At 61.2% G+C, this 13,825-nt stretch overlaps 1 protein-coding gene across 6 annotated transcripts in view; it reads left to right on the top strand.

Annotated features, from left to right (window-relative positions):
* The window catches only part of PSD2 (pleckstrin and Sec7 domain containing 2), a 66,988-nt gene that overhangs the window by 12,030 nt on the left and 41,133 nt on the right, over positions 1-13,825 (top strand). For 4 of the 6 annotated variants that reach the window (XM_021084876.1, XM_021084873.1, XM_021084874.1 and 1 more), the window contains 2 exons: positions 2,047-2,190; positions 5,690-5,940. The gene's annotated coding sequence lies outside the window, so the exon portion shown is untranslated. The remainder of the gene's footprint in view (positions 1-2,046; positions 2,191-5,689; positions 5,941-13,825) is intronic. The other 2 variants (XM_021084878.1, XM_021084877.1) reach the window with 1 other exon arrangement.

Here is a 13,825-nt window from a genome sequence, read left to right on the forward strand (position 1 = left end):
CCTTGTGAGCAAGCGCAGACCATGTCTTCACGGGGCTCTCGGGCCGTCTAGGTGGACAGACGTGAGATTGCCGTCCATGAGGAAGGCCGTCATTGCGGCTGGAAGAGCGGAGGCCGGCCGGGCGCCTCTGTGGTCTTGGGCGGTGGACCCCCGAGCACATCGGCTCCCTTCCTTCCCCTCCCTGCCCCGTCAGGGGGGCCGCGACCATCGTCATTGCGCAGATGGGGACATGGAGGCTCGGAGAGGTGGCCCAGCTGTGACTGGAGGCCGTGGGTCCCAGGGACGAGGTGCAAAGCCCTGTCGCCCCCGCTGCCCCCTGCAGCCCTTGCTTCTTGCTGACGGCTGCCCAGCCTTGCCGGCAGGAGGGCAGAAGCCCCGTTCTCTCTGTGTCCTTCAAGATGCTGGGCCCCGCACTGCAGTGGCCCCCTTGTTTCTGGGCGCTGCGGGGATGTCCCAGGGTGTGCAGGGCCATGCGAGGTGTGGCCAGTGCCGTGTCCGCGGCCCAGCGGTGTCCGCGAGGTCAGACCTCCTGGCTTGTCCTTTTGGTGTTTCAGTTTTCTCATCTGTGAAATAGGGTGTGAGATTGTTTTGCGGGTTACATGTCACATGTGGAAAGCATTTACCGTGGACTCTGACACGTGCTGGCTGCCCAGTTCGTAGAAGTGTCGCAGTGAAACCCCAGCTGAAACCCCAGCTCCAGCCTGGAGAGTCGGGGAGGGCGCAGATCACAGCTCAGCGCCACCCACCCAGCTTAGCCGCCCTCAGAGCCCCTCTCAGCTCATCCTCTCCTCCTTAACAAGAGGGTCCCTAACTGTCTGCGTGTGTACAGGTGGAAAGAAGGTCCGAGAAAGCTTCATGGAGGAAGAGGCATTTAAACAGGGATTTGAGGTTTGGGTAGGAGTTCACTGAGCACAGTACGACCAAGGCCTGCCTGGGCAGAAGGTGGGGTGCCTTCAAAGGTCCGCAGGTGGGAAGGAGCCGGTGTGGGGAACAGCCCCCAGGGGGTTGGGGTGGAAGGGGAGAGGCGGGAAGTGGCTTCCTGTGCAAGGCCCGCTGCACCGGATTCCTGGCGGTGGGGGGGATGCTCGCCCTCCCCGCCTCCCCACACTTCTCCAGCTCCTTAGATCCCTCTCTGCGGGCTGGAGCCTTGCTCTGTAGGAGCCTGACCGCCAGGAAGTCCTTTTAGACTGTCCCCTGGGAGAGGGGGAGGGCCTCAAGGTGGAGGGTGACCAGCTGGGTCTTGGGGCAGCCCGGAGCACTGGGCTCTGGGGCCTGGGACTCTGCATTCCCCTCCCCCGCCCTCAGGGCCTCTCCCCTCGGTCCCTCTCTGGGGTGCCCCTCCTCACTGCCTTCCTTCCAGCTCTGTCCCAGCCCCTCTGCTCACCCAGTGCCCCAGGTCTGTCTGTCCCTCTGTCCCCATAGGTAGGTAGGTAAGTAGGGCTCAGTCTCCTTCTCTCTGGGATGGGCCACCTCACTCCACACTTCTCTCCCTCTGGCTGGGTCTCCCTTGGACGGCTGTGTGTGTGTGGGTATCAGGGGGCTGGGGAGGGCAAGGAGTCAGACCAAGAACAGATGGTGGGAGGGCAAGGACCCCCTCCCTCCTTCACCTGGAGGAGGGCCGAGTCTTCCTGAGGGCTCAGGGTCTGCCCCCCCGCCCCCGAGGGTCCCACCAGGTGTGCTGTCCTGTCCAGCGGGCCACCAGGGTTAGAGGCCAGGGGGAGCTCGGCTGGGCTGGGGGGTGGGGGGGGCGCGGAACCTCCCAGCGCTCCCCTCCCCCACTTTCTTAAAGGGCCCGCGAGGGCTGGTGCACCTCGGGGCTGGCCGCCCCTTCCCCGCCGGGTCAGAGCGCAGGAGATCCGGGGCCTCCGTGCAGAGCGGCCAGCGGGTGGCCTCAGCGGCCGCTGTCGCCTCCCTCCTCAGCTCCCCCGCCCCCCGCCCGCAGTCCCCCGCCTTTCCCCGCCCTTCCCGCTCCTCCCTCCCTCCTCCTCTCCTTCCTTCCCTCCCTCCTGCCGCCAGTCCCCCCATCTCTGCTCTGCTTCTCCACAGCCGCCGGCCGCTCGGGCACCTGAAGGGACAGAAGCGGGCGCAGGAGCCCCAACAAGCCACGGCGGAGCGGGACGGTCCGTCCAGCGGCGGCCTCCGCATGGCCCCACCGTGAGCGGCTGGACCCAGCGACTGGGAGCCAGAGCGGTGAGTGGGGCCGCGGGGCCACCTCGTCCCCAGAGCCAGCGCGCTCCGGGACCCGCCCCTCCCAAATCCGTGCTGGGGCCCTGGAGGGGCTGCTTGGGGGGGAGCACGCTGGGTGGCGGCGCCGCCCTCCGCCCTCCGTGCCCGCCTGGGTCTGCTAACAAAGCTACAATTCGAGATCAATTCCTTGGCGGCAGGAGCATCCGAAGGATACGGTTGTCATGGAGATGGGACCGAAAGAGGAAGCCCGGGATGGCCGAGTCTGGGCCAGGGAGAGAGGGTACTGCTAGAGCACCCCAGGCCAGCCTGCAGGGAGGGTCAAGGCCGGCAGCCCAATTGTTTCCTGACCCCCCACCCCCCACCCCCTTTGCCTAATCCTAGTGTATCTGTGTGCGCTGATGGGGTACCAGTGGGAGCTTGTTGGCCAGGAACCTTGGGTGTTGGGTGTGGGGCCTGCTGGCAGCCACCTTTACCACAGAGCAGCTTTGAGGATTTATTTCTGTTTCCAGTTTCCCAACTTTGACAGCCTGGCTTGGTGGCCAGGCCTCAGCGGCTCTGAGCTCTGCCGCTGGAGCAAGGCTCGCGTGGGGGCGTGGCAGGCAGTGGGCAAGGCCAGGAGGCACATAATGGCTGTGGCCGCTGCAGGGAGGGAGGGTCCTTGGAGTCGCTGTTGGGTCTGGGGTGGGGCACGGGGTCCTGATGGGGACCACCCTGCCTAGCTGGCCCCTCCTGGGCTCTCCGAGTCAGAACGGGGGGCATTGTCTCTGCGCAGGCCCATGGGGCCACTGCCTCAGCCTATCCCTTCATCTTAGGGCCATCGTGGGGGGGCCCTGGGAGAGAAGGGGGCGGGCAGAGGCACCAGCCACAATGGAAGTGGGTCTAAAATCCCTGGCAGGCTCAGGATAAGGCAGGCTGAACTTGAGGGTGGGGGATGGGGAGCAGGGAGAGGGCAGGTGGGCAGCCTGGGTCTGAGGAGGGGCTCGGGACTCTCCTGGGTTCTCCAGCTCCTTCTTCCAGACCCTGCAAACAAGAGCTGCTTCGTGGGAAATACTCAGGCAGCTGGAGGGAGAGTGGGGCGGGGGCATCAGGATCAGCTCCAGCCCAACCCCTGGCCCAGCAGACAAGAGTCATTCTTCCACCCCTTCCTCGGGAGCTTAGGAACCTACCTCCGGGGTTGCCAGAGCTGTATGACCTGTGATCTCTGAATCAGCAAAATGGGCCAGCCGCCCCCTTCCCCATGTCACATCTCTGGAAGAGAGAGCTTCCTCTAGGAGCCCCCTTTGCCCAGCAGACAGCGAGAGGCAGTGGCTTCTGATTGGGGCTACTACAAAGTTTGGTCCTGGTCGAAACATGGCCAGTCCCCAGCCTGTGGCCTAGATCATTGGGACGAGTAGGTGGGTGGTGGCCCAACTAGAGATAGAAGGTTGACTGGACTGTCCTTGGAAGGCCTCTCCTGCTGGTGCCTTTTGCCGGGGCTGAAACCCCAGGTGCTTGGGTGACTTGGGTACCTTGTAGGGCCAGCAGCGCTCTGTGCCAGTCTGAGAGGCCTCCCTGCCGCCTGTCCTGTCCTGACAGCTAGGGGCCTGCGCTCCCCTGGCCGACCTGATCCGTAGTGTTTCCTGAAGCAGGGGGAGCAGAGTTCGCTGGACAGAAGGACTTGGTGCTTTCGCCAGGACTGAGTGCGGGGTGGCAGCTGTCGCCTCACCCCGCTTGTACTGAGTAATCGCTAAGTACTCTCGAAACACAACAGCCTTTACAGGGATTATGGGCATTTTGTGGAGGAGGTGACCGAGGCTCCGGGCAAAGTTCCTTGTTCAAAGTCACCCAGTTAGCGAGTGGCAGAATCAGGCACCTGGGCAGAGCTGTCTGCAGCATGGGCTCGTGTCCAGTCTTACGTTCTTGTTCCGAAGAGGCGCACGTCGGGAGGCCGCTGGGTCTGAGCCCCTTTTCATCTGGAGCGAGGGGGTGAACTGGGGGAGACTGAGGCACTCGGCTAGGCCTTCCGGAGAGCAGGATTGAGGCCTTCCCGTTCCGGTCGCCGGCTTGCAGGAGAACGACACTGCCTTTCACAACAGACGATGCTCCAGACATGCGTTGCCAGATGGGCTTTTCCAGGAAAATCTGTTTTGAGCGGCATCTTATGTCTGGGGCTCCGTATTTAGCCTGGCTCCTCTCACGGGAAGATACACGCAGGCTGTCGCCCCTGGAGGGGTGTTGGGGGGGGCAGGCCTGGGCCAGACCCAGCTTCGGGCCACGGCTCAGGCAGAGCCGGGTTAGGGCCCCAGTTCCTGCCAGCCCTGCCCTGGCAGAGGGCTGCCCTGCGGGTGTCCCTGGGACCTGGCTGTGGCCTGCAGGGCCCTGTCCTCAGTGGGCTGGCTCACAGGGGTGCCTGAGCCTGCTTAGAGGGTGAGCCGCTCTGGGGCGGTGTCTGCTTGGCATGGGGTGACCCCGGCATCCAGCCCATCCCAGCCCAGGCCAGGCCCACCGCCCAGCGTGCGGGCTGCGGGAGCTCGAGCTGCCGTCCCCCCTGCCCCTGCCCCATCGGGCTGGGCCTCGAGCTCCCGTCCTCAGAGTGGCTCCCTCCATGGCCTTCCTCCCCTAAGTGGTTATCTTGTCAGACCTGATGCTACAGTGAACGCTTGCCTGTGTCACCTTCACCTGGAGCCCTCCGTTTGCTAATTGTCGATCCTGTGGCCGCTGTCACTCCTTTCTGTCGCTGAAATTTTGGAAAGTTAGTTGCCGACATCACAGCATTTCACCTCTAGATACTTCAGCATGAATTCCCTGAGCCAAGGACATTTTTCCTACATAATGACTATCGTCTTAATCATATCCAAGCAGTTTAAAGATACAGTCTCATCTCCTGTAATCCATATTCAAATCTCCGTCGTTGTCCTCCCTGCACTGTCCTTTAGAGCTTAAAAAACTTTTTTGATGAAGAATCCCACGTTGCATTTAGTTATGTCTCTTTAGGCTCCTTTAATCTGGAACAATCCCCTAATTTTTCTTGGAAGTCTTTTTTTTTTTTTTCTTTTTGGGGCCACACCTGAGGGATATGGAGGTTCCCAGGCTAGGGGTTGAATCGAGGCTGTGGCCCCTGGCCTACACCACAGCTCACGGCAACGCCAGGTCCTTAACCCACTGAGCAAGGGCAGGGATCGAACCCACAACCTCACGGTTCCTAGTCGGATTTGTTAACCACTGTGCCACGATGGGAACTCCCCTGAAAGTCTATTATGACGTTGTTCTTTTTAAAGAGCCCTGGTCAGTGTTTGTGTTGAATATCCCACATTTGGGATTGTCTTCTTGCTTCCTCGTGAGTAGATGCAGGTTAAACCCTTTGGGGCAAGGATGTCCCTTAGGTGATGTCGTGTCCTTCTCCTGGCCTTCCATCAGGAGGCACGTGCCATTAGCCTGTGTTCTAACAGGCGATGCTCGGTGAGGCCACTTGGCTAAGAAGTCCCTTTGTCTCCCCCCATCCCTCCCTCTTCCCTGCCTCCAGAAGCTTCATCCACACACCAGGTCAACAGTACTGACTGGACCCCCACCTCAGACCATACGCTGGAGAAGGGTGATTCAACAGACGTCAGGGTGGGCGTGGCGTGAGCCGCACCTCAAGACAGGTGCCGTCAGGGCGGAGGAGAAGCCCAAGGAAGAAAGGGGGGGGGCACCTGGACCACAGCTGGCCTGAAACGTGGGCTGACAGCTGGCCTTTCCTCAAGGGCACTGGGACTCCTGGCGGGTTTTAGAGAGGTGAGTGATGGGAAAAGCGCCCTGGGGAGGGTGGCATGGAACTGGCAGGGCCAGCGAGGTGAAAAAGAGGCTGGTCAGGAGGCCGTGGCGCGGTCCAGCACAGGATGCTGGTGCACGGATTCGGGCCGCTGTGTGGGGCGCACAGAGGCCGTGCATGGGGGGATGGAGTTGGCTGCACGTTAGCCCTGCGGGGACCAGGGTGCGACAGGTGGGTGGAGAGGAGGGCTGGGCTAAGGAGAGGTTAGGAGGCCCAGTGATGGCCCTGGTGTCTGACTCGTGGCGGGAGGAGCCATAGGCGCTGGCCTGGGGGCATTGGTGCGGAGGGCCGCTGTGGGCGGGTGAGGTCTGAGGCACTTTCCAGGTCAGAGGAACAGTGTGTAGGAAGCTCGGTTCCCCAGCTCCTCTCAGAGGCTCATTTCGGGGTGAGGGTGGCGGAACGGCCACATACGACCCACAGCAGGGAGCAGAGCGGATGCTGGGCTTTCTGGCACCCGCAGGGGCAGGACTTCGAGCAGGGGGCGGGGCTGGCGCAGAGGCAGCTGCCACTCTCCAAGTCGGCAGAAGCTGTCCCTTGCAGAGCCCCCACCTGCCTTACAAGCCCTCCTTTGGCTTCTTCACCCTCGTGTGACCTGCCCCCAGCTCTGGGGAAATCCAGTGCGGGGTCTGCTCCCCTGTGCAGCTGAGCGGGCTGCGAGAGTTCACTGCCCCAGCCGGGCTCACTTTTAGTTCAGAGCCATGGCCTTCTGGTGGGGCCTTAGTTCTGTCCTGCCGTTCTGCAGGGTCCCAAGCCTGTCCCCTCTCCTCCTACCCGATGGCCGCTTCGCTCTCTCTCTTCTGCCTTCACCCCAGCTCCTCTTCTGCAGTCCTCCTTCGCAGCTGAGGACACCGCCTCTGCTTCTCTGCGAAAACAGAGCCTACAGAATATCCTCAGCGTCCCAGCGCTACGGTCACCCACCCACCAGCCTCTGCACCCACTGTTCTGCCTTCCTCTGTCTCTGTGGGTGGGTGAAGTGTCTGTGCTCCTGGTTTTGGCCACCCTCCTGTCGTGCAGGCGATCCCGTGCCCTTGCGCAGTAGAGGCGGAGCCTCGAATGCGGGCAGGGTGCCAACCGCTCCCTAAATGTCCCCTCCTGCATTGCGGGTTCCTCCTCTGCAGCATCAGCCCTTCAGTGGGCATCTTGTTGTTGTGTCTCCTGTCCGACAAGATGGTTCCTTCCAGCCAGCGACCCCTGCATCTCCCCAGAAGGGCTGTCTAGACTCCTTGTCCCCACGTCCTCTCACTCTCTCTTGACTCTGCTCCAGTTGGGCTTTTACCACCTTCCACTCCACTGACTGCTCTTCTCAAGGTCACCAGTGACCTCCAAGTCGCTGTACCCAAGGGCCACCTCTCCTCACCTGCAGCCTTTGACCCATTCAGTCTCTTCTTCTTCCTTGAAATGCATTCCTTGGCCTCCGGGACACCCATGCTCCGGTTTCCCTCTGACCTGGAGCGTGCTCCATCTCAGTCGTCTTCCCCCAGCCCTGACCTCATCGTGTCGGCGTTGCCCTTCCTCGTCCGTGCCCACTCCTGGGCCAATCTCATCCAGTCCTGTGGCTTTAAGCACCGCCACCATGCTGTCTGCTCCGAGATTTACACCCCAAATCTTAACTTCACTCCTGAGCTCCAGCAGCCCACGGGCCATGTCGACGCGCCACGTCTGCTCAGCCTCAGACACCTCCAACTCAACTTGCCCAAAGCTGACCTCCTTTCTGCCTGATCTGTTCTGCCTTCCCAGACCTGTTCCACCCCGTCTCCCCACTTCAGGAATGGCACCTCCCCGCTTCCTGGCGCTCAGGATCCAAACACGGCGGTCGCTCCTGACTCCTCTCTAACCCCACGGCCTGCCCATCAAGGAATGAGACTTTTACCAGCCCCCAGATCCCCTGTCAGTGGCCTGTGGCTGAGGGGGAGGGCCGCTTTCCAAGGAGGACAGGGAGGCGATAGTGGGGTGGCCCAGTAGCGACCCTTTCACACCTGCTTGCTTTGCATCGCCTGCTGCTCAACCAGCAGCAAGGAGCCCACGGCCTTTGTCAGACCCTGTGCTGAAGCTTCAAGCAGAGGCACGAGAGGACTGGGGAGGAGGAGGGCAGGAGGGGAAGGGGGCTCAGCAAGAAGGGGGTTAATTGGAGCGACGTAATCCAGAGGTCGTGGAGAGGGGGGCAGAGGCAGGGAAGGAGAGCTGGGGTGCACAGAATGTGAGGTCTGGAGAGGGTGGGTTAGGGAGGGTGGGCTCGGAGAAGGAGGATGAATTTTCTAAGGTTCACCTCTCCTGGCTGTTGAACCAGGCTGGGGGCAGGCCGCTCAGAGTTGGAGCCCCTTGTGTCTGCTCCTGTCCTGGCGTCTGCCGAGGCAGGACTGGTTGAGAAGACTTGCCCTTGGTCAGTCCATCGTGGCTTTGGGGGATCAGCTGTCAATCTGCAGGCTCAGGGATCAAATGTGGCTCAGGTAGCGGAGTGAGTCCCAGGTGCCGGCTGAAGTTCCAGGGAGACAGCAGCAGCCCCTTAACCAGAACAGCCTAGTCCTTTGTGGTCCGGAGGAAAACTGAAGGTTCGCCCTGCAGGGAGGTTGGTGGGGGGTAGAGGCACCAGCTATAAACATGATTTGGGTTTGACAAGAGACATTGTGAATTTCATCAGTGTCAGGGCTCTCCGAACTAGCATGCAGATGTATGCAAATGATAGGCAAATGAAGGTGCCAAGTGGCTGGGGGTTAGGGAGTGAAGTAAGCCTGGAGAAGTCAAAGAATGACCTTTGCAGAGCTGGGCCCAGGGGCCCCTGAAAGTCCCGGCAGGCTGTGGGGCACATGCAGATAATATGCAAATGGGCCCCCAGCCCCAGGAACCTCTGCTTGGCCAGCCATGAGAAAGGAGGCCTTCCAGATGCCCACAACCCAAAGCAAGGCTGGCTCCCTGGGGGCCAAGCTGAGAGGAAAAAGGCAGAGTGGGGCCCAGCTCCAGGTTAACCCCACATGGACAGCACCTGCAGGGATGGCACCTCTGAAGGGAGCCCCAGGCCTGGGTCCTTGCCCTGCCCCTGGTGTGGCTCTTGGGCCTTGAGATGGAAAGCTGGGGGGACACTGGCCTGGGGCAGGGGTGTTAGAGGGGCCAGGCCTGCAGTGTTCGCACCTGCCTCGGGGAAGGGTGGGGCATCCTCTCTGGCCCGCCCCCTGGCCCCCACAGGCCCTTTCTCCTGCCTCAGCCCTGCAGAGCCTCCTCTGACAGGCTGCCCCTGACAAGTGGCTGCTGGGGCCACTGGGGGTCCGGAGCTGCCCTCCCGTGCCCTCTGCCCCCCGCGTGGGCAGCCAGCCCGCTCCTCTGCAGACCTGCGAGGCAGATGCCCTTAGCCTCCCCCACTTTGCTGAGGAGGCTGTTGAGGCTCAGGGGGGTGGGCAGCTTTCCTGAGGTCACACAGCGTGTGGGATTTGAAGCCTAGTCTTTCTGGCTGCACAGTTAGGGGGCCGACCCTCTGTCCTGGACTGTCCCTTCTGAGGTCCTTGCTGCTGCACAACAAGATTCCCAGCTGGGAGACCAAGTGGGTGGTGGAATTAGGATCTCTTTGGGAAATGGGGCCGGGCAGTTCCCAGGGCTCCTGAGTAGACAGCCCTCCCCGATTATTCTGGAAGCCTCCCTGCCCCAGGACATTGGAGCACTGGGGACATCGAGGACACAGGCCCAGATTGATCTGTGCCTAGGAGTGTGCCCAAGTCCTGGGATGACAGGAGGGACCTGACCTCCAGACCCCTTGGCTGGCGGAGGCTGTGGGGGAGCACGGTGAGCTGTGTGGTCTAGGGCCCCACCGAGGGGTCTTGCTGTCCACTCCCTGTTGCCCAAGCTGTCGGTTCTCGTGGAGGCCTAGGTCCTGGGAATGGTGTGGGTGCCGCCGGCAGGATCTGTCCTGAGCAGGTACAACACACCAGCCCTGTGCACTGATTATCTTATTTAACTGTCCACGTGTGTACACGTGTGTGTGTGTGTGTGTGTGTGTGTGTGTGTGTGTGTGTGAAGATCCCAGCCCATGAGCTAAAATCTGGGTGACTCGGGAGGCCCTTAGTGTAGTAGAAACTGGGGGGAGGGCAGTGGGACCAGTGCGGGTGTTCAGGGTAGATTCCTGGGGGCAGAGAACAGGTCTGAGAATGAAGGGCTCCCAGCTTTGTTTTTTTTTTTTTTTGTAAATCGCCTTTATGGAACTCTGAGTGTTCAGTGTCCTTGGGGGTTGTCCAGGTGGGGGTTCCTGCCCAGGTCCCAGGGATGGGCTATGTAGGGTCCCTGTGCCTCTCAAAAAATGCTCAAATGTTGTGCACCTCTGTGAGTCCCTCCGGAGGAAGACCAGAGCTCCATGAGATGCTCGAAGCGGTCTGGGCTTCGAACTTGGCTGGAAGTGTGTAACGTACCCGGGGAAATGAGGCCGGAGAGGAGTCCCAGTCGCCTAAGCTCCCCGAGCTCGTGGGAGGCGGCGCCTGAGTGCCTGGCTCCCAGCCCTGCTCCCGGGACAGCAGTGGTCTCGGTTTTGCCTCTACACTGACATTTCAGAATGATTTTCTCGGCTCCCGGTCCCCTCTATATACCCGGCCGGAGCTCCGGGCCCCTGGGAGGTCTCACAGGCGCTTAGATTTGCCTGTTCTGGGTAAGGCTCCGCACCCCGCGCCCCCTTTCCCAGCCCTGCTCCCTGTGTCCCCATTTCCACCACGAGCGCCCGTCCTCCCCATCTCTTCCCAAGCCCACAGCACACACCTGATGCCACTGGGCCTGGCGGTGGCCGGTGTGGCTGCCTGTCTTCCCTCTGCCCCCCGCCTTAGTCTGAAGGGTTGTCCCTTCCCCGCTCCTGGTCTCTCCCAAAGCGGAATGGTTTTGACCCCAGCTGCCCGGTGATGTGGGTCCAGCTGCCCTGCCCTTGCCCCTAGGCCTGTAGGCTCCGCATCTCCACTCACCACCCCGGGAATTACTCAGGAGGGGCTGCCCAGCTCCCTCCATGTGCATTGGTGTGTGTGTGTCCACGTGCCCACAAATGCCTGTACTGCACGCTTGCTCACAGATGTGCACACAGCTGCCGGCCCCCAGGCACCTGCTGTCTGTCTTCTGGGCCATGTTGGGCCTCCAGCCCCTTCCTCGGGCTTTCCACAGTCCCTGGCTTGGACTCCAGCCTAGGGATAAAAGGTCATCCCTGTGACAGCCCAGCGTCGTTCCAAGCAGAAGCCAGCCTGGTCACTTTCCAGCTTGGTGACCCTGAGCATGGGCCTCGGCCTCCCTGGGCTTCTGCCTGCAGGGGGGTGATGACAGTTGCCAGGTTATCAGCTGCCCAGTGTTTAAAAAGTGTCCAGGCGTCTGGGCCCTGTGCTAGGCTCTGGGGGAGACAGCAGTGAACGTGACCTGGTCCCCCCACTCCTAGGGAGGGAGATGGCAGAAGAGAAGGGAGCAGATAGAAAAGGGCGTTTCAGGTCTGCGAAATGGAGCTCAGGAGGTAGGATGCGCGGGGAAGGGGTGCGAACGCGTGCCTGGTAGTCGGAGCTTCTCCGCAGAGGCAGCATTAGACCTGAGCCCTGAGTGACAGAAGGGGCGGTCGTTTCAAGATCCAGGGAAGGAGCATTCTAGGCCAAGGGTACAGCTGGTGCAAAGGCCCTGAGGTGGGAATGAGCTCAGGGAGCAGAAAGAAGGCCAGTGTGGCTGTGGGGGGCGGGGGATGGGGCGAGGGCCGCGAACCAGCTCAGGCAGCGCGTTTTTAGGCCAGGCTGGAGGCCGGATTGCGGAGGGGAGCTGGGGGAGGGCTAGGGAGGGAGGGGTGCGATGTAGTTTGTGTTTTCCCAACTGGCTGCAGAGGCCACGGAGAGGGTGTGTGGGGGGACGGGGCTGTTGCAGGAGCAGCTGAGCCCTGGAAAAGGGCTGGCTTGACCTCAGCCCTGGCCCAGCCGAGGTTCCGCTACCGTTCCGGGCCTCATCTTGGTTGGTGCTGAAAAAGAGGCTGCTAAGCCCATGGTCATCCCAAGGGCAGAAACAGGAGCCCCTGCCTGGAATGGAGCCTGGTTCAGGCCAAGAGAGGACACAAGGGTTCTGGCCACTGGCAGCCTGTCATTTGCAGGCATCTCCTTGGCATGGGCACCCTGTGGCCCAGCTATATCCCCCGCCCCTGCTCTTGCCAGCAGGGCTGGAAGTGGGCTAGGTCACTGCTTTGCGTAGACTCTTCCACCTGAGGGTTTGAGCCCTTGATCTTCTGGGAGGCTCTGACAGAGGCTCTGGGAAACGGGGACTCATCCTGCACCTGCCGCCCTTTTCAGGGGCAGAGGGAAGCTACTCCTGAGTCTTGAAGCAGCTACTTAGTGTGGGGCCTCGGGTAGAACCTTGTCTGGTTCTGTGCCTCAGTGTCCCCATGTGGCACTTGTGCTTGTGGAAAGAGGGGGCCCTAGCTGCCTTTCTCCTTGGCCTCTGTAGTGAGTTTGTTCTTCCTTGGCTCTCAGGCTTCTGAGCATTCATGACCTTCTCCCACTAGCCCTGGGGAAGGAGAGCAGAGGCGATGCTCGCATTCTGGACAGGGGTTCACAGAGCTCAGAGGGGACAGTGTTGAGTCCCAGGGCACATGGTGATGCAGAGTGAGGACTCGGGCATTGCTAAACACCCCTGCCCTGAAAGCGCCCCCCCGCATGCACCCCTCCCTTGGGCTCAGTGAGAGAGGGGCATCCCGGCTCAGCTATTTCTTGGGGCAGCTGGCCCTCAGCCCAGGCAGGGATTCTGGGCCCCCGCCCAAAGCGGAGTTCAATGCTGCCCCTTGTCTGCTCATCTCCAGAAGCCCAGGACACGGACCAGTGCCCAGTGCTGGCAGAACCTGCATCTCACTCCCAGCTGCAGGAGGACATGGCAGGGCAGGTAGGGCTAGAGCCAGCCGGAGGCAGCTGCTGGAAGCTGGGGCGGGATGTGGGGGTCCTTGATTTGTCCATAAGTCTGGCTTCGGGGCTGGTGTAGACTGAGCACCAGATGAAGCTGTCTATACTCTCAAATCTCAAGCTTCACTGGGAGCTCAGGTAGAGGCCCCGGCCAAAGGGGAGGCACCGCACCCTGCTGAGCTCGCTCCAGGCGTAGGTTGGGAGCCTGAGGCGTTCCGGAGGAAGTGGGTGCCCCAGGTCCATTGCTCACCCAGGCCCGTGGGCTGGAACGCAGGCCAGAGGACTCGCACTCAGGCAGCAGGCCAAAGGCCCCACTCTCCCTCCTCCTCCTGTTCTGAGGGCTCCCCAACCCCCGCAGGAGTCTCAGCTGAGGAGATGGCCTCCCGTTCTCCGTCCTCTGAGCACACGAGCTGAGGGGACGGATCAAAATAGCAACCGCAGCAGCAGGGATTTAGGGCAGACCACTTAGTGCCGAGCCCCGTGGGGTCCCCAGTGACCTAGGATCGGGCCCAGATATTCTAAATATTCTCGTCTGGCTCTTCAGATTTTTTCAGTCTGCAGAAGTTTTTGATTTGTTGTTAGAGTGGAATCTTCTGCTTCTTCAAAAGTCTAGGAAGTGATGCTTGTGTGTGGGGGGGGGCCTGGGCCCAGATGCCCGTCGGTCCCACCCGCTCGTGTCCACCCCATGTTTGAAAACCAAGGGGTGCATGAATCTTCAGTGGCCTTGTAGTGGAAGAGCGCCCCTCAAGGGCCCGAAGCCCCCAGAAAGGTCGACGCACCCTCCTCTCCAGGCTTATCTAAGTGGGAAGTTTCTCCTGGAATCTAACCCATGGTTCTCAGACTTGCCTTATCATAAAAATAACAGATTTGGGGAGTTCCTCTTGTGGTTCAGTGGGTTACGAACCTGACATAGTCTGTGAGGATTGTGGGTTCAATCCCTGGCCTCGCTCAATGGGTTAAGGATATGGCATTGCCG

The sequence above is a fragment of the Sus scrofa genome, chromosome 2 (assembly GCF_000003025.6).
Source record: "Sus scrofa isolate TJ Tabasco breed Duroc chromosome 2, Sscrofa11.1, whole genome shotgun sequence".
In the NCBI taxonomy this organism is placed as follows: domain Eukaryota; kingdom Metazoa; phylum Chordata; class Mammalia; order Artiodactyla; family Suidae; genus Sus; species Sus scrofa.